Here is a 20471-nt window from a genome sequence, read left to right as displayed (position 1 = left end):
TCATGACTTTTTACCAAGATTCAACGGCTGAATTGCAAGAAAACAGCAGAATTCTGCCCGAAATCATCAAAATTCTTAGAGAAAACTGCATATTTCGATGCAAAACAACGATTTCTCGCCGATTTTCGTTGTTTTCTATCTTGAATTCGCCAAGAAGAGCACGAAATCTATAAAATCATGACTTTTTACCTAGATTCAACGGCTGAATTGCAAGAAAACAGCAGAATTCTGCACGAAATCATCAAAATTCTTACAGAAAACCGCATATTTCGATGCAAAACGACGATTTCTCGCCGATTTTCGTTGTTTTCTCGCTTGAATTCGCAAAGAAGAGCACGAAATCTACAAAATCATGACTTTTTACCAAGATTCAACGGCTGAATTGCAAGAAAACAGCAGAATTCTGCACGAAATCATCAAAATTCTTACAGAAAACCGCATATTTCGATGCAAAACGACGATTTCTCGCCGATTTTCGTTGTTTTCTGGCATGAATTTGCAAAGAAGAGCACGAAATCTACAAAATCATGACTTTTTGCCAAGATTCAACGGCTGAATTGCAAGAAAACAGCAGAATTCTGCACGAAATCATCAAAATTCTTAGAGAAAACCGCATATTTCGATGCAAAACGACGATTTCTCGCTGATTTTCGTTGTTTTCTATCTTGAATTCGCAAAGATGAGCACGAAATCTACAATATCATGACTTTTTACCAAGATTCAACGGCTGAATTGCAAGTAAACAGCAGAATTCTGCACGAAATCGTCAAAATTCTTAGAGAAAACCGCATATTTCGATGCAAAACGACGATTTCTCGCCGATTTTCGTTGTTTTCTGGCTTGAATTCGCACAAAAGAGCACGAAATCTACAAAATCATCACTTTTTCCCAAGATTCAACGGCTGAATTGCAAGAAAACAGCAGAATTCTGCACGAAATCATCAAAATTCTTAGAGAAAACCGCATATTTCGATGCAAAACGACGATTTCTCGCCGATTTTCGTTGTTTTCTGGCTTGAATTCGCAAAGAAGAGCACGAAATCTACAAAATCATGACTTTTTACCAAGATTCAACGGCTGAATTGCAAGAAAACAGCAGAATTCTGCACGAAATCATCAAAATTCTTACAGAAAACCTCATATTTCGATGCAAAACGACGATTTCTCGCCGATTTTCGTTGTTTTCTGCCTTGAATTCGCAAAGAAGAGCACGAAATCTACAAAATCATCACTTTTTACCAAGATTCTACGGCTGAATTGCAAGAAAACAGCAGAATTCTGCACGAAATCATCAAAATTCTTACAGAAAACCGCATTTTTCGATGCAAATCGACGATTTCTCACCGATTTTCGTTGTTTTCTGGCTTGAATTCGCAAAGAAGAGCACGAAATCTACAAAATCATGACTTTTTACCAAGATTCAACGGCTGAATTGCAAGAAAACAGCAGAATTCTGCCCGAAATCATCAAAATTCTTAGAGAAAACTGCATATTTCGATGCAAAACAACGATTTCTCGCCGATTTTCGTTGTTTTCTATCTTGAATTCGCCAAGAAGAGCACGAAATCTATAAAATCATGACTTTTTACCTAGATTCAACGGCTGAATTGCAAGAAAACAGCAGAATTCTGCACGAAATCATCAAAATTCTTACAGAAAACCGCATATTTCGATGCAAAACGACGATTTCTCGCCGATTTTCGTTGTTTTCTGGCATGAATTTGCAAAGAAGAGCACGAAATCTACAAAATCATGACTTTTTACCAAGATTCAACGGCTGAATTGCAAGAAAACAGCAGAATTCTGCACGAAATCATCAAAATTCTTAGAGAAAACCGCATATTTCGATGCAAAACGACGATTTCTCGCTGATTTTCGTTGTTTTCTATCTTGAATTCGCAAAGATGAGCACGAAATCTACAATATCATGACTTTTTACCAAGATTCAACGGCTGAATTGCAAGTAAACAGCAGAATTCTGCACGAAATCGTCAAAATTCTTAGAGAAAACCGCATATTTCGATGCAAAACGACGATTTCTCGCCGATTTTCGTTGTTTTCTGGCTTGAATTCGCACAGAAGAGCACGAAATCTACAAAATCATCACTTTTTCCCAAGATTCAACGGCTGAATTGCAAGAAAACAGCAGAATTCTGCACGAAATCATCAAAATTCTTAGAGAAAACCGCATATTTCGATGCAAAACGACGATTTCTTGCCGATTTTCGTTGTTTTCTGGCTTGAATTCGCAAAAAAGAGCACGAAATCTACAAAATCATCACTTTTTACCCAGATTCAACGGCTGAATTGCAAGAAAACAGCAGAATTCTGCACGAAATCATCAAAATTCTTAGAGAAAACCGCATATTTCGATGCAAAACGACGATTTCTCGCCGATTTTCGTTGTTTTCTGGCTTGAATTCGCAAAGAAGAGCACGAAATCTACAAAATCATGACTTTTTACCAAGATTCAACGGCTGAATTGCAAGAAAACAGCAGAATTCTGCACGAAATCATCAAAATTCTAACAGAAAACCTCATATTTCGATGCAAAACGACGATTTCTCGCCGATTTTCGTTGTTTTCTGCCTTGAATTCGCAAAGAAGAGCACGAAATCTACAAAATCATCACTTTTTACCAAGATTCTACGGCTGAATTGCAAGAAAACAGCTGAATTCTGCACGAAATCATCAAAATTCTTACAGAAAACCGCATTTTTCGATGCAAATCGACGATTTCTCACCGATTTTCGTTGTTTTCTGGCTTGAATTCGCAAAGAAGAGCACGAAATCTACAAAATCATGACTTTTTACCAAGATTCAACGGCTGAATTGCAAGAAAACAGCAGAATTCTGCACGAAATCATCAAAATTCATACAGAAAACCGCATATTTCGATGCAAAACAACGATTTCTCGCCGATTTTCGTTGTTTTCTGGCTTGAATTCGCAAAGAAGAGCACGAAATGTACAAAATCATCACTTTTTACCAAGATTCTACGGCTGAATTGCAAGAAAACAGCAGAATTCTGCACGAAATCATCAAAATTCTTAGAGAAAACCGCATATTTCGATGCAAAACGACGATTTCTCGCTGATTTTCGTTGTTTCCTATCTTGAATTCGCAAAGAAGAGCACGAAATCTACAAAATCATGACTTTTTACCAAGATTCAACGGCTGAATTGCAAGTAAACAGCAGAATTCTGCACGAAATCGTCAAAGTTCTCATCAAAATTCTTAGAGAAAACCGCATATTTCGATGCAAAACGACGATTTCTCGCTGATTTTCGTTGTTTTCTATCTTGAATTCGCAAAGAAGAGCACGAAATCTACAAAATCATGACTTTTTACCAAGATTCAACGGCTGAATTGCAAGTAAACAGCAGAATTCTGCACGAAATCGTCAAAATTCTTAGAGAAAACCGCATATTTCGATGCAAAACGACGATTTCTCGCCGATTTTCGTTGTTTTCTGGCTTGAATTCGCAAAGAAAAGCACGAAATCTACAAAATCATCACTTTTTACCAAGATTCAACGGCTGAATTGCAAGAAAACAGTAGAATTCTGCACGAAATCATCAAAATTCTTAAAGAAAACCGCATATTTCGATGCAAAACGACGATTTCTCGCCGATTTTCGTTGTTTTCTGGCTTGAATTCGCAAAGAAGGGCACGAAATCTACAAAATCATCACTTTTTACCAAGATTCAACGGCTGAATTGCAAGAAAACAGCAGAATTCTGCACGAAATCATCAAAATTCTTAGAGAAAACCGCATATTTCGATGCAAAACGACGATTTCTCGCTGATTTTCGTTGTTTTCTATCTTGAATTCGCAAAGAAGAGCACGGAATCTACAAAATCATGATTTTTACCAAGATTCAACGGCTGAATTGCAAGAAAACAGCAGAATTCTGCACGAAATCATCAAAATTCTTACAGAAAACCGCATATTTCGATGCAAAACGACGATTTCTCGCCGATTTTCGTTGTTTTCTGGCTTGAATTCGCAAAGAAGAGCACGAAATCTACAAAATCATGACTTTTTACCAAGATTCAACGGCTGAATTGCAAGAAAACAGCAGAATTCTGCACGAAATGATCAAAATTCTTACAGAAAACCGCATTTTTCGATGCAAAACGACGATTTCTCGCCGATTTTCGTTGTTTTCTGGCTTGAATTCGCAAAGAAGAGCACGAAATCTACAAAATCATGACTTTTTACCAAGATTCAACGGCTGAATTGCAAGAAAACAGCAAAATTCTGCACGAAATCATCAAAATTCTTATAGAAAACCGCATATTTCGATGCAAAACAACGATTTCTTGCCGATTTTCGTTGTTTTCTGGCTTGAATTCGCAAAGAAGAGCACGAAATCTACAAAATCATCACTTTTTACCAAGATTCTACGGCTGAATTGCAAGAAAACAGCAGAATTCTGCACGAAATCATCAAAATTCTTACAGAAAACCGCATATTTCGATGCAAAACGACGATTTCTCGCCGATTTTCGTTGTTTTCTGGCTTGAATTCGCAAAGAAGAGCACGAAATCTACAAAATCATCACTTTTTACCAAGATTCTACGGCTGAATTGCAAGAAAACAGCAGAATTCTGCACGAAATCATCAAAATTCTTACAGAAGACCGCATATTTCGATGCAAAACAACGATTTCTCGCCGATTTTCGTTGTTTTCTGGCTTGAATTCGCAAAGAAGAGCACGAAATCTACAAAATCATGACTTTTTACCAAGATTCAACGGCTGAATTGCAAGAAAACAGCAGAATTCTGCACGAAATCATCAAAATTCTTAGAGAAAACTGCATATTTCGATGCAAAACAACGATTTCTCGCCGATTTTCGTTGTTTTCTATCTTGAATTCGCCAAGAAGAGCACGAAATCTACAAAATCATAACTTTTTACCAAGATTCAACCGCTGAATTGCAAGAAAACAGCAGAATTCTGCACGAAATCATCAAAATTCTTACAGAAACCCGCATATTTCGATGCAAAACAACGATTTCTCGCCGATTTTCGTTGTTTTCTGGCTTGAATTCGCAAAGAAGAGCACGAAAGCTACAAAATCATCACTTTTTACCAAGATTCTACGGCTGAATTGCAAGAAAACAGCAGAATTCTGCACGAAATCATCAAAATTCTTACAGAAAACCGCATATTTCGATGCAAAACGACGATTTCTCGCCGATTTTCGTTGTTCTCTGGCTTGAATTCGCAAAGAAGAGCACGAAGTCTACAAAATCATGACCTTTTACTAAGATTCAACGGCTGAATTGCAAGAAAACCGCAGAATTCTGCACGAAATCATCAAAATTCTTACAGAAAACCGCATTTTTCGATGCAAATCGACGATTTCTCACCGATTTTCGTTGTTTTCTGGCTTGAATTCGCAAAGAAGAGCACGAAATCTACAAAATCATGACTTTTTACCAAGATTCAACCGCTGAATTGCAAGAAAACAGCAGAATTCTGCACGAAATCATCAAAATTCTTACAGAAAACCGCATATTTCGATGCAAAACAACGATTTCTCGCCGATTTTCGTTGTTTTCTGGCTTGAATTCGCAAAGAAGAGCACGAAATCTACAAAATCATCACTTTTTACCAAGACTCTACGGCTGAATTGCAAGAAAACAGCAGAATTCTGCACGAAATCATCAAAATTCTTACAGAAAACCGCATATTTCGATGCAAAACGACGATTTCTCGCCGATTTTCGTTGTTTTCTGGCTTGAATTCGCAAAGAAGAGCACGAAATCTACAAAATCATGACTTTTTACTAAGATTCAACGGCTGAATTGCAAGAAAACCGCAGAATTCTGCACGAAATCATCAAAATTCTTACAGAAAACCGCATTTTTCGATGCAAATCGACGATTTCTCACCGATTTTCGTTGTTTTCTGGCTTGAATTCGCAAAGAAGAGCACGAAATCTACAAAATCATGACTTTTTACCAAGATTCAACGGCTGAATTGCAAGAAAACAGCAGAATTCTGCACAAAATCATCAAAATTCTTACAGAAAACCGCATATTTCGATGCAAAACAACGATTTCTCGCCGATTTTCGTTGTTTTCTGGCTTGAATTCGCAAAGAAGAGCACGAAATGTACAAAATCATCACTTTTTACCAAGATTCTACGGCTGAATTGCAAGAAAACAGCAGAATTCTGCACGAAATCATCAAAATTCTTACAGAAAACCGCATATTTAGATGCAAAACGACGATTTCTCGCCGATTTTCGTTGTCTTCTGGCATGAATTTGCAAAGAAGAGCACGAAATCTACAAAATCATGACTTTTTACGAAGATTCAACGGCTGAATTGCAAGAAGACAGCAGAATTCTGCACGAAATCATCAAAATTCTTAGAGAAAACCGCATATTTCGATGCAAAACGACGATTTCTCGCTGATTTTCGTTGTTTTCTATCTTGAGTTCGCAAAGAAGAGCACGAAATCTACAAAATCATGACTTTTTACCAAGATTCAACGGCTGAATTGCAAGTAAACAGCAGAATTCTGCACGAAATCGTCAAAATTCTCATCAAAATTCTTAGAGAAAACCGCATATTTCGATGCAAAACGACGATTTCTCGCTGATTTTCGTTGTTTTCTATCTTGAATTCGCAAAGAAGAGCACGAAATCTACAAAATCATGACTTTTTACCAAGATTCAACGGCTGAATTGCAAGTAAACAGCAGAATTCTGCACGAAATCGTCAAAATTCTTAGAGAAAACCGCATATTTCGATGCAAAACGACGATTTCTCGCCGATTTTCGTTGTTTTCTGGCTTGAATTCGCAAAGAAGAGCACGAAATCTACAAAATCATCACTTTTTACCAAGATTCAACGGCTGAATTGCAAGAAAACAGCAGAATTCTGCACGAAATCATCAAAATTCTTAGAGAAAACCGCATATTTCGATGCAAAACGACGATTTCTCGCTGATTTTCGTTGTTTTCTATCTTGAATTCGCAAAGAAGAGCACGGAATCTACAAAATCATGATTTTTACCAAGATTCAACGGCTGAATTGCAAGAAAACAGCAGAATTCTGCACGAAATCATCAAAATTCTTACAGAAAACCGCATATTTCGATGCAAAACGACGATTTCTCGCCGATTTTCGTTGTTTTCTGGCTTGAATTCGCAAAGAAGAGCACGAAATCTACAAAATCATGACTTTTTACCAAGATTCAACGGCTGAATTGCAAGAAAACAGCAGAATTCTGCACGAAATGATCAAAATTCTTACAGAAAACCGCATTTTTCGATGCAAAACGACGATTTCTCGCCGATTTTCGTTGTTTTCTGGCTTGAATTCGCAAAGAAGAGCACGAAATCTACAAAATCATGACTTTTTACCAAGATTCAACGGCTGAATTGCAAGAAAACAGCAAAATTCTGCACGAAATCATCAAAATTCTTACAGAAAACCGCATATTTCGATGCAAAACAACGATTTCTTGCCGATTTTCGTTGTTTTCTGGCTTGAATTCGCAAAGAAGAGCACGAAATCTACAAAATCATCACTTTTTACCAAGATTCTACGGCTGAATTGCAAAAAAACAGCAGAATTCTGCACGAAATCATCAAAATTCTTACAGAAAGCCGCATATTTCGATGCAAAACGACGATTTCTCGCCGATTTTCGTTGTTTTCTGGCTTGAATTCGCAAAGAAGAGCACAAAATCTACAAAATCATCACTTTTTACCAAGATTCTACGGCTGAATTGCAAGAAAACAGCAGAATTCTGCACGAAATCATCAAAATTCTTACAGAAGACCGCATATTTCGATGCAAAACAACGATTTCTCGCCGATTTTCGTTGTTTTCTGGCTTGAATTCGCAAAGAAGAGCACGAAATCTACAAAATCATCACATTTTACCAAGATTCTACGGCTGAATTGCAAGAAAACAGCAGAATTCTGCACGAAATCATCAAAATTCTTACAGAAAACCGCATATTTCGATGCAAAACGACGATTTCTCGCCGATTTTCGTTGTTTTCTGGCTTGAATTCGCAAAGAAGAGCACGAAATCTACAAAATCATGACTTTTTACCAAGATTCAACGGCTGAATTGCAAGAAAACAGCAGAATTCTGCACGAAATCATCAAAATTCTTAGAGAAAACTGCATATTTCGATGCAAAACAACGATTTCTCGCCGATTTTCGTTGTTTTCTATCTTGAATTCGCCAAGAAGAGCACGAAATCTACAAAATCATAACTTTTTACCAAGATTCAACCGCTGAATTGCAAGAAAACAGCAGAATTCTGCACGAAATCATCAAAATTCTTACAGAAAACCGCATATTTCGATGCAAAACAACGATTTCTCGCCGATTTTCGTTGTTTTCTGGCTTGAATTCGCAAAGAAGAGCACGAAATCTACAAAATCATCACTTTTTACCAAGATTCTACGGCTGAATTGCAAGAAAACAGCAGAATTCTGCACGAAATCATCAAAATTCTTACAGAAAACCGCATATTTCGATGCAAAACGACGATTTCTCGCCGATTTTCGTTGTTTTCTGGCTTGAATTCGCAAAGAAGAGCACGAAGTCTACAAAATCATGACCTTTTACTAAGATTCAACGGCTGAATTGCAAGAAAACCTCAGAATTCTGCACGAAATCATCAAAATTCTTACAGAAAACCGCATTTTTCGATGCAAATCGACGATTTCTCACCGATTTTCGTTGTTTTCTGGCTTGAATTCGCAAAGAAGAGCACGAAATCTACAAAATCATGACTTTTTACCAAGATTCAACCGCTGAATTGCAAGAAAACAGCAGAATTCTGCACGAAATCATCAAAATTCTTACAGAAAACCGCATATTTCGATGCAAAACAACGATTTCTCGCCGATTTTCGTTGTTTTCTGGCTTGAATTCGCAAAGAAGAGCACGAAATCTACAAAATCATCACTTTTTACCAAGATTCTACGGCTGAATTGCAAGAAAACAGCAGAATTCTGCACGAAATCATCAAAATTCTTACAGAAAACCGCATATTTCGATGCAAAACGACGATTTCTCGCCGATTTTCGTTGTTTTCTGGCTTGAATTCGCAAAGAAGAGCACGAAATCTACAAAATCATGACTTTTTACTAAGATTCAACGGCTGAATTGCAAGAAAACCGCAGAATTCTGCACGAAATCATCAAAATTCTTACAGAAAACCGCATTTTTCGATGCAAATCGACGATTTCTCACCGATTTTCGTTGTTTTCTGGCTTGAATTCGCAAAGAAGAGCACGAAATCTACAAAATCATGACTTTTTACCAAGATTCAACGGCTGAATTGCAAGAAAACAGCAGAATTCTGCACAAAATCATCAAAATTCTTACAGAAAACCGCATATTTCGATGCAAAACAACGATTTCTCGCCGATTTTCGTTGTTTTCTGGCTTGAATTCGCAAAGAAGAGCACGAAATCTACAAAATCATGACTTTTTACCAAGATTCAACGGCTGAATTGCAAGAAAACAGCAGAATTCTGCACGAAATCATCAAAATTCTTACAGAAAACCGCATATTTCGATGCAAAACGACGATTTCTCGCTGATTTTCGTTGCTTTCTATCTTGAATTCGCAAAGAAGAGCACGAAATCTACAAAATCATGACTTTTTACCAAGATTCAACGGCTGAATTGCAAGTAAACAGCAGAATTCTGCACGAAATCGTCAAAATTCTCATCAAAATTCTTAGAGAAAACCGCATATTTCGATGCAAAACGACGATTTCTCGCTGATTTTCGTTGTTTTCTATCTTGAATTCGCAAAGAAGAGCACGAAATCTACAAAATCATGACTTTTTACCAAGATTCAACGGCTGAATTGCAAGTAAACAGCAGAATTCTGCACGAAATCGTCAAAATTCTTAGAGAAAACCGCATATTTCGATGCAAAACGACGATTTCTCGCCGATTTTCGTTGTTTTCTGGCTTGAATTCGCAAAGAAGAGCACGAAATCTACAAAATCATCACTTTTTACCAAGATTCAACGGCTGAATTGCAAGAAAACAGCAGAATTCTGCACGAAATCATCAAAATTCTTAGAGAAAACCGCATATTTCGATGCAAAACGACGATTTCTCGCTGATTTTCGTTGTTTTCTATCTTGAATTCGCAAAGAAGAGCACGGAATCTACAAAATCATGATTTTTACCAAGATTCAACGGCTGAATTGCAAGAAAACAGCAGAATTCTGCACGAAATCATCAAAATTCTTACAGAAAACCGCATATTTCGATGCAAAACGACGATTTCTCGCCGATTTTCGTTGTTTTCTGGCTTGAATTCGCAAAGAAGAGCACGAAATCTACAAAATCATGACTTTTTACCAAGATTCAACGGCTGAATTGCAAGAAAACAGCAGAATTCTGCACGAAATGATCAAAATTCTTACAGAAAACCGCATTTTTCGATGCAAAACAACGATTTCTTGCCGATTTTCGTTGTTTTCTGGCTTGAATTCGCAAAGAAGAGCACGAAATCTACAAAATCATCACTTTTTACCAAGATTCTACGGCTGAATTGCAAGAAAACAGCAGAATTCTGCACGAAATCATCAAAATTCTTACAGAAAACCGCATATTTCGATGCAAAACGACGATTTCTCGCCGATTTTCGTTGTTTTCTGGCTTGAATTCGCAAAGAAGAGCACGAAATCTACAAAATCATGACTTTTTACCAAGATTCTACGGCTGAATAGCAAGAAAACAGCAGATTTCTGCACGAAATCATCAAAATTCTTACAGAAGACCGCATATTTCGATGCAAAACAACGATTTCCCGCCGATTTTCGTTGTTTTCTGGCTTGAATTCGCAAAGAAGAGCACGAAGTCTACAAAATCATGACCTTTTACTAAGATTCAACGGCTGAATTGCAAGAAAACCGCAGAATTCTGCACGAAATCATCAAAATTCTTACAGAAAACCGCATATTTCGATGCAAAACGACGATTTCTCGCCGATTTTCGTTGTTTTCTGGCTTGAATTCGCAAAGAAGAGCACGAAATCTACAAAATCATGACTTTTTACCAAGATTCAACGGCTGAATTGCAAGAAAACAGCAGAATTCTGCACGAAATCATCAAAATTCTTAGAGAAAACTGCATATTTCGATGCAAAACAACGATTTCTCGCCGATTTTCGTTGTTTTCAGGCTTGAATTCGCAAAGAAAAGCACGAAATCTACAAAATCATCACTTTTTACCAAGATTCTACGGCTGAATTGCAAGAAAACAGCAGAATTCTGCACGAAATCATCAAAATTCTTACAGAAAACCGCATATTTCGATGCAAAACAACGATTTCTCGCCGATTTTCGTTGTTTTCTGGCTTGAATTCGCAAAGAAGAGCACGAAATCTACAAAATCATGACTTTTTACCAAGATTCAACGGCTGAATTGCAAGAAAACAGCAGAATTCTGCACGAAATCATCAAAATTCTTACAGAAAACCGCATATTTCGATGCTAAACGACGATTTCTCGCCGATTTTCGTTGTTTTCTGGCTTGAATTCGCAAAGAAGAGTACGAAATCTACAAAATCATGACTTTTTACCAAGATTCAACCGCTGAATTGCAAGAAAACAGCAGAATTCTGCACGAAATCATCAAAATTCTTACAGAAAACCGCATATTTCGATGCAAAACAACGATTTCTCGCCGATTTTCGTTGTTTTCTGGCTTGAATTCGCAAAGAAGAGCACGAAATCTACAAAATCATCACTTTTTAACAAGATTCTACGGCTGAATTGCAAGAAAACAGCAGAATTCTGCACGAAATCATCAATATTCTTACAGAAAACCGCATATTTCGATGCAAAACGACGATTTCTCGCCGATTTTCGTTGTTTTCTGGCTTGAATTCGCAAAGAAGAGCACGAAATCTACAAAATCATGACTTTTTACCAAGATTCAACGGCTGAATTGCAAGAAAACAGCAGAATTCTGCCCGAAATCATCAAAATTCTTAGAGAAAACTGCATATTTCGATGCAAAACAACGATTTCTCGCCGATTTTCGTTGTTTTCTATCTTGAATTCGCCAAGAAGAGCACGAAATCTATAAAATCATGACTTTTTACCTAGATTCAACGGCTGAATTGCAAGAAAACAGCAGAATTCTGCACGAAATCATCAAAATTCTAACAGAAAACCGCATATTTCGATGCAAAACGACGATTTCTCGCCGATTTTCGTTGTTTTCTCGCTTGAATTCGCAAAGAAGAGCACGAAATCTACAAAATCATGACTTTTTACCAAGATTCAACGGCTGAATTGCAAGAAAACAGCAGAATTCTGCACGAAATCATCAAAATTCTTACAGAAAACCGCATATTTCGATGCAGAACGACGATTTCTCGCCGATTTTCGTTGTTTTCTGGCATGAATTTGCAAAGAAGAGCACGAAATCTATAAAATCATGACTTTTTACCTAGATTCAACGGCTGAATTGCAAGAAAACCGCAGAATTCTGCACGAAATCATCAAAATTCTTACAGAAAACCGCATTTTTCGATGCAAATCGACGATTTCTCACCGATTTTCGTTGTTTTCTGGCTTGAATTCGCAAAGAAGAGCACGAAATCTACAAAATCATCACTTTTTAACAAGATTCTACGGCTGAATTGCAAGAAAACAGCAGAATACTGCACAAAATCATCAAAATTCTTACAGAAAACCGTATATTTCGATGCAAAACGACGATTTCTCGCCGATTTTCGTTGTTTTCTGGCTCGATTTCGCAAAGAAGAGCACGAAATCTACAAAATCATCACTTTTTACTAAGATTCAACAGCTGAATTGCAAGAAAACCGCAGAATTCTGCACGAAATCATCAAAATTCTTACAGAAAACCGCATTTTTCGATGCAAATCGACGATTACTCACCGATTTTCGTTGTTTTCTGGCTTGAATTCGCAAAGAAGAGCACGAAATCGACAAAATCATCACTTTTTAACAAGATTCTACGGCTGAATTGCAAGAAAACAGCAGAATTCTGCACAAAATCATCAAAATTCTTACAGAAAACCGCATTTTTCGATGCAAATCGACGATTTCTCACCGATTTTCGTTGTTTTCTGGCTTGAATTCGCAAAGAAGAGCACGAAATCTACAAAATCATGACTTTTTACTAAGATTCAACGGCTGAATTGCAAGAAAACCGCAGAATTCTGCACGAAATCATCAAAATTCTTACAGAAAACCGCATTTTTCGATGCAAATCGACGATTTCTCACCGATTTTCGTTGTTTTCTGGCTTGAATTCGCAAAGAAGAGCACGAAATCTACAAAATCATGACTTTTTACCAAGATTCAACCGCTGAATTGCAAGAAAACAGCAGAATTCTGCACGAAATCATCAAAATTCTTACAGAAAACCGCATATTTCGATGCAAAACAACGATTTCTCGCCGATTTTCGTTGTTTTCTGGCTTGAATTCGCAAAGAAGAGCACGAAATCTACAAAATCATCACTTTTTACCAAGATTCTACGGCTGAATTGCAAGAAAACAGCAGAATTCTGCACGAAATCATCAAAATTCTTACAGAAAACCGCATATTTCGATGCAAAACGACGATTTCTCGCCGATTTTCGTTGTTTTCTGGCTTGAATTCGCAAAGAAGAGCACGAAATCTACAAAATCATGACTTTTTACTAAGATTCAACGGCTGAATTGCAAGAAAACCGCAGAATTCTGCACGAAATCATCAAAATTCTTACAGAAAACCGCATTTTTCGATGCAAATCGACGATTTCTCACCGATTTTCGTTGTTTCTGGCTTGAATTCGCAAAGAAGAGCACGAAATCTACAAAATCATAACTTTTTACCAAGATTCAACGGCTGAATTGCAAGAAAACAGCAGAATTCTGCACAAAATCATCAAAATTCTTACAGAAAACCGCATATTTCGATGCAAAACAACGATTTCTCGCCGATTTTCGTTGTTTTCTGGCTTGAATTCGCAAAGAAGAGCACGAAATCTACAAAATCATGACTTTTTACCAAGATTCAACGGCTGAATTGCAAGAAAACAGCAGAATTCTGCACGAAATCATCAAAATTCTTACAGAAAACCGCATATTTCGATGCAAAACGACGATTTCTCGCCGATTTTCGTTGTTTTCTGGCTTGAATTCGCAAAGAAGAGTACGAAATCTACAAAATCATGACTTTTTACCAAGATTCAACCGCTGAATTGCAAGAAAACAGCAGAATTCTGCACGAAATCATCAAAATTCTTACAGAAAACTGCATATTTCGATGCAAAACAACGATTTCTCGCCGATTTTCGTTGTTTTCTGGCTTCAATTCGCAAAGAAGAGCACGAAATCTACAAAATCATGACTTTTTAACAAGATTCTACGGCTGACTTGCAAGAAAACAGCAGAATTCTGCACGAAATCATCAATATTCTTACAGAAAACCGCATATTTCGATGCAAAACGACGATTTCTCGCCGATTTTCGTTGTTTTCTGGCTTGAATTCGCAAAGAAGAGCACGAAATCTACAAAATCATGACTTTTTACCAAGATTCAACGGCTGAATTGCAAGAAAACAGCAGAATTCTGCCCGAAATCCTCAAAATTCTTAGAGAAAACTGCATATTTCGATGCAAAACAACGATTTCTCGCCGATTTTCGTTGTTTTCTATCTTGAATTCGCCAAGAAGAGCACGAAATCTATAAAATCATGACTTTTTACCTAGATTCAACGGCTGAATTGCAAGAAAACAGCAGAATTCTGCACGAAATCATCAAAATTCTTACAGAAAACCGCATTTTTCGATGCAAATCGACGATTTCTCACCGATTTTCGTTGTTTTCTGGCTTGAATTCGCAAAGAAGAGCACGAAATCTACAAAATCATAACTTTTTACCAAGATTCAACAGCTGAATTGCAAGAAAACAGCAGAATTCTGCACAAAATCATCAAAATTCTTACAGAAAACCGCATATTTCGATGCAAAACAACGATTTCTCGCCGATTTTCGTTGTTTTCTGGCTTGAATTCGCAAAGAAAAGCACGAAATCTACAAAATCATGACTTTTTACCAAGATTCAACGGCTGAATTGCAAGAAAACAGCAGAATTCTGCACGAAATCATCAAAATTCTTACAGAAAACCGCATATTTCGATGCAAAACGACGATTTCTCGCCGATTTTCGTTGTTTTCTGGCTTGAATTCGCAAAGAAGAGTACGAAATCTACAAAATCATGACTTTTTACCAAGATTCAACCGCTGAATTGCAAGAAAACAGCAGAATTCTGCACGAAATCATCAAAATTCTTACAGAAAACCGCATATTTCGATGCAAAACAACGATTTCTCGCCGATTTTCGTTGTTTTCTGGCTTAAATTCGCAAAGAAGAGCACGAAATCTACAAAATCATCACTTTTTAACAAGATTCTACGGCTGAATTGCAAGAAAACAGCAGAATTCTGCACGAAATCATCAATATTCTTACAGAAAACCGCATATTTCGATGCAAAACGACGATTTCTCGCCGATTTTCGTTGTTTTCTGGCTTGAATTCGCAAAGAAGAGCACGAAATCTACAAAATCATGACTTTTTACCAAGATTCAACGGCTGAATTGCAAGAAAACAGCAGAATTCTGCCCGAAATCATCAAAATTCTTAGTGAAAACTGCATATTTCGATGCAAAACAACGATTTCTCGCCGATTTTCGTTGTTTTCTATCTTGAATTCGCCAAGAAGAGCACGAAATCTATAAAATCATGACTTTTTACCTAGATTCAACGGCTGAATTGCAAGAAAACAGCAGAATTCTGCACGAAATCATCAAAATTCTTACAGAAAACCGCATATTTCGATGCAAAACGACGATTTCTCGCCGATTTTCGTTGTTTTCTCGCTTGAATTCGCAAAGAAGAGCACGAAATCTACAAAATCATGACTTTTTACCAAGATTCAACGGCTGAATTGCAAGAAAACAGCAGAATTCTGCACGAAATCATCAAAATTCTTACAGAAAACCGCATATTTCGATGCAAAACGACGATTTCTCGCCGATTTTCGTTGTTTTCTGGCATGAATTTGCAAAGAAGAGCACGAAATCTACAAAATCATGACTTTTTACCAAGATTCAACGGCTGAATTGCAAGAAAACAGCAGAATTCTGCACGAAATCATCAAAATTCTTACAGAAAACCGCATATTTCGATGCAAAACAACGATTTCTCGCCGATTTTCGTTGTTTTCTGGCTTGAATTCGCAAAGAAGAGCACGAAATCTACAAAATCATCACTTTTTACCAAGATTCTACGGCTGAATTGCAAGAAAACAGCAGAATTCTGCACGAAATCATCAAAATTCTTACAGAAAACCGCATATTTCGATGCAAAACGACGATTTCTCGCCGATTTTCGTTGTTTTCTGGCTTGAATTCGCAAAGAAGAGCACGAAGTCTACAAAATCATGACCTTTTACTAAGATTCAACGGCTGAATTGCAAGAAAACCGCAGAATTCTGCACGAAATCATCAAAATTCTTACAGAAAACCGCATTTTTCGATGCAAATCGACGATTTCTCACCGATTTTCGTTGTTTTCTGGCTTGAATTCGCAAAGAAGAGCACGAAATCTACAAAATCATGACTTTTTACCAAGATTCAACCGCTGAATTGCAAGAAAACAGCAGAATTCTGCACGAAATCATCAAAATTCTTACAGAAAACCGCATATTTCGATGCAAAACAACGATTTCTCGCCGATTTTCGTTGTTTTCAGGCTTGAATTCGCAAAGAAAAGCACGAAATCTACAAAATCATCACTTTTTACCAAGATTCTACGGCTGAATTGCAAGAAAACAGCAGAATTCTGCACGAAATCATCAAAATTCTTACAGAAAACCGCATATTTCGATGCAAAACAACGATTTCTCGCCGATTTTCGTTGTTTTCTGGCTTGAATTCGCAAAGAAGAGCACGAAATCTACAAAATCATGACTTTTTACCAAGATTCAACGGCTGAATTGCAAGAAAACAGCAGAATTCTGCACGAAATCATCAAAATTCTTACAGAAAACCGCATATTTCGATGCTAAACGACGATATCTCGCCGATTTTCGTTGTTTTCTGGCTTGAATTCGCAAAGAAGAGTACGAAATCTACAAAATCATGACTTTTTACCAAGATTCAACCGCTGAATTGCAAGAAAACAGCAGAATTCTGCACGAAATCATCAAAATTCTTACAGAAAACCGCATATTTCGATGCAAAACAACGATTTCTCGCCGATTTTCGTTGTTTTCTGGCTTGAATTCGCAAAGAAGAGCACGAAATCTACAAAATCATCACTTTTTAACAAGATTCTACGGCTGAATTGCAAGAAAACAGCAGAATTCTGCACGAAATCATCAATATTCTTACAGAAAACCGCATATTTCGATGCAAAACGACGATTTCTCGCCGATTTTCGTTGTTTTCTGGCTTGAATTCGCAAAGAAGAGCACGAAATCTACAAAATCATGACTTTTTACCAAGATTCAACGGCTGAATTGCAAGAAAACAGCAGAATTCTGCCCGAAATCATCAAAATTCTTAGAGAAAACTGCATATTTCGATGCAAAACAACGATTTCTCGCCGATTTTCGTTGTTTTCTATCTTGAATTCGCCAAGAAGAGCACGAAATCTATAAAATCATGACTTTTTACCTAGATTCAACGGCTGAATTGCAAGAAAACAGCAGAATTCTGCACGAAATCATCAAAATTCTAACAGAAAACCGCATATTTCGATGCAAAACGACGATTTCTCGCCGATTTTCGTTGTTTTCTCGCTTGAATTCGCAAAGAAGAGCACGAAATCTACAAAATCATGACTTTTTACCAAGATTCAACGGCTGAATTGCAAGAAAACAGCAGAATTCTGCACGAAATCATCAAAATTCTTACAGAAAACCGCATATTTCGATGCAGAACGACGATTTCTCGCCGATTTTCGTTGTTTTCTGGCATGAATTTGCAAAGAAGAGCACGAAATCTATAAAATCATGACTTTTTACCTAGATTCAACGGCTGAATTGCAAGAAAACCGCAGAATTCTGCACGAAATCATCAAAATTCTTACAGAAAACCGCATTTTTCGATGCAAATCGACGATTTCTCACCGATTTTCGTTGTTTTCTGGCTTGAATTCGCAAAGAAGAGCACGAAATCTACAAAATCATCACTTTTTAACAAGATTCTACGGCTGAATTGCAAGAAAACAGCAGAATACTGCACAAAATCATCAAAATTCTTACAGAAAACCGTATATTTCGATGCAAAACGACGATTTCTCGCCGATTTTCGTTGTTTTCTGGCTTGATTTCGCAAAGAAGAGCACGAAATCTACAAAATCATCACTTTTTACTAAGATTCAACGGCTGAATTGCAAGAAAACCGCAGAATTCTGCACGAAATCATCAAAATTCTTACAGAAAACCGCATTTTTCGATGCAAATCGACGACTTCTCACCGATTTTCGTTGTTTTCTGGCTTGAATTCGCAAAGAAGAGCACGAAATCGACAAAATCATCACTTTTTAACAAGATTCTACGGCTGAATTGCAAGAAAACAGCAGAATTCTGCACAAAATCATTTAAATTCTTACAGAAAACCGCATTTTTCGATGCAAATCGACGATTTCTCACCGATTTTCGTTGTTTTCTGGCTTGAATTCGCAAAGAAGAGCACGAAATCTACAAAATCATGACTTTTTACTAAGATTCAACGGCTGAATTGCAAGAAAACCGCAGAATTCTGCACGAAATCATCAAAATTCTTACAGAAAACCGCATTTTTCGATGCAAATCGACGATTTCTCACCGATTTTCGTTGTTTTCTGGCTTGAATTCGCAAAGAAGAGCACGAAATCTACAAAATCATGACTTTTTACCAAGATTCAACGGCTGAATTGCAAGAAAACAGCAGAATTCTGCACGAAATCATCAAAATTCTTACAGAAAACCGCATATTTCGATGCAAAACAACGATTTCTCGCCGATTTTCGTTGTTTTCTGGCTTGAATTCGCAAAGAAGAGCACGAAATCTACAAAATCATCACTTTTTACCAAGATTCTACGGCTGAATTGCAAGAAAACAGCAGAATTCTGCACGAAATCATCAAAATTCTTACAGAAAACCGCATATTTCGATGCAAAACGACGATTTCTCGCCGATTTTCGTTGTTTTCTGGCTTGAATTCGCAAAGAAGAGCACGAAATCTACAAAATCATGACTTTTTACTAAGATTCAACGGCTGAATTGCAAGAAAACCGCAGAATTCTGCACGAAATCATCAAAATTCTTACAGAAAACCGCATTTTTCGATGCAAATCGACGATTTCTCACCGATTTTCGTTGTTTTCTGGCTTGAATTCGCAAAGAAGAGCACGAAATCTACAAAATCATAACTTTTTACCAAGATTCAACGGCTGAATTGCAAGAAAACAGCAGAATTCTGCACAAAATCATCAAAATTCTTACAGAAAACCGCATATTTCGATGCAAAACAACGATTTCTCGCCGATTTTCGTTGTTTTCTGGCTTGAATTCGCAAAGAAGAGCACGAAATCTACAAAATCATGACTTTTTACCAAGATTCAACGGCTGAATTGCAAGAAAACAGCAGAATTCTGCACGAAATCATCAAAATTCTTACAGAAAACCGCATATTTCGATGCAAAACGACGATTTCTCGCCGATTTTCGTTGTTTTCTGGCTTGAATTCGCAAAGAAGAGTACGAAATCTACAAAATCATGACTTTTTACCAAGATTCAACCGCTGAATTGCAAGAAAACAGCAGAATTCTGCACGAAATCATCAAAATTCTTACAGAAAACTGCATATTTCGATGCAAAACAACGATTTCTCGCCGATTTTCGTTGTTTTCTGGCTTCAATTCGCAAAGAAGAGCACGAAATCTACAAAATCATGACTTTTTAACAAGATTCTACGGCTGACTTGCAAGAAAACAGCAGAATTCTGCACGAAATCATCAATATTCTTACAGAAAACCGCATATTTCGATGCAAAACGACGATTTCTCGCCGATTTTCGTTGTTTTCTGGCTTGAATTCGCAAAGAAGAGCACGAAATCTACAAAATCATGACTTTTTACCAAGATTCAACGGCTGAATTGCAAGAAAACAGCAGAATTCTGCCCGAAATCCTCAAAATTCTTAGAGAAAACTGCATATTTCGATGCAAAACAACGATTTCTCGCCGATTTTCGTTGTTTTCTATCTTGAATTCGCCAAGAAGAGCACGAAATCTATAAAATCATGACTTTTTACCTAGATTCAACGGCTGAATTGCAAGAAAACAGCAGAATTCTGCACGAAATCATCAAAATTCTTACAGAAAACCGCATTTTTCGATGCAAATCGACGATTTCTCACCGATTTTCGTTGTTTTCTGG

This window comes from Gnatocerus cornutus, chromosome 1 (assembly GCF_029298725.1).
Source record: "Gnatocerus cornutus isolate USDA-ARS CGAHR chromosome 1, icGnaCorn1.1, whole genome shotgun sequence".
Classification (NCBI taxonomy): Eukaryota; Metazoa; Arthropoda; class Insecta; order Coleoptera; family Tenebrionidae; genus Gnatocerus; species Gnatocerus cornutus.
The sequence above is the reverse complement of the archived record's forward strand: the minus strand, read 5'-3'. Positions refer to the sequence as shown.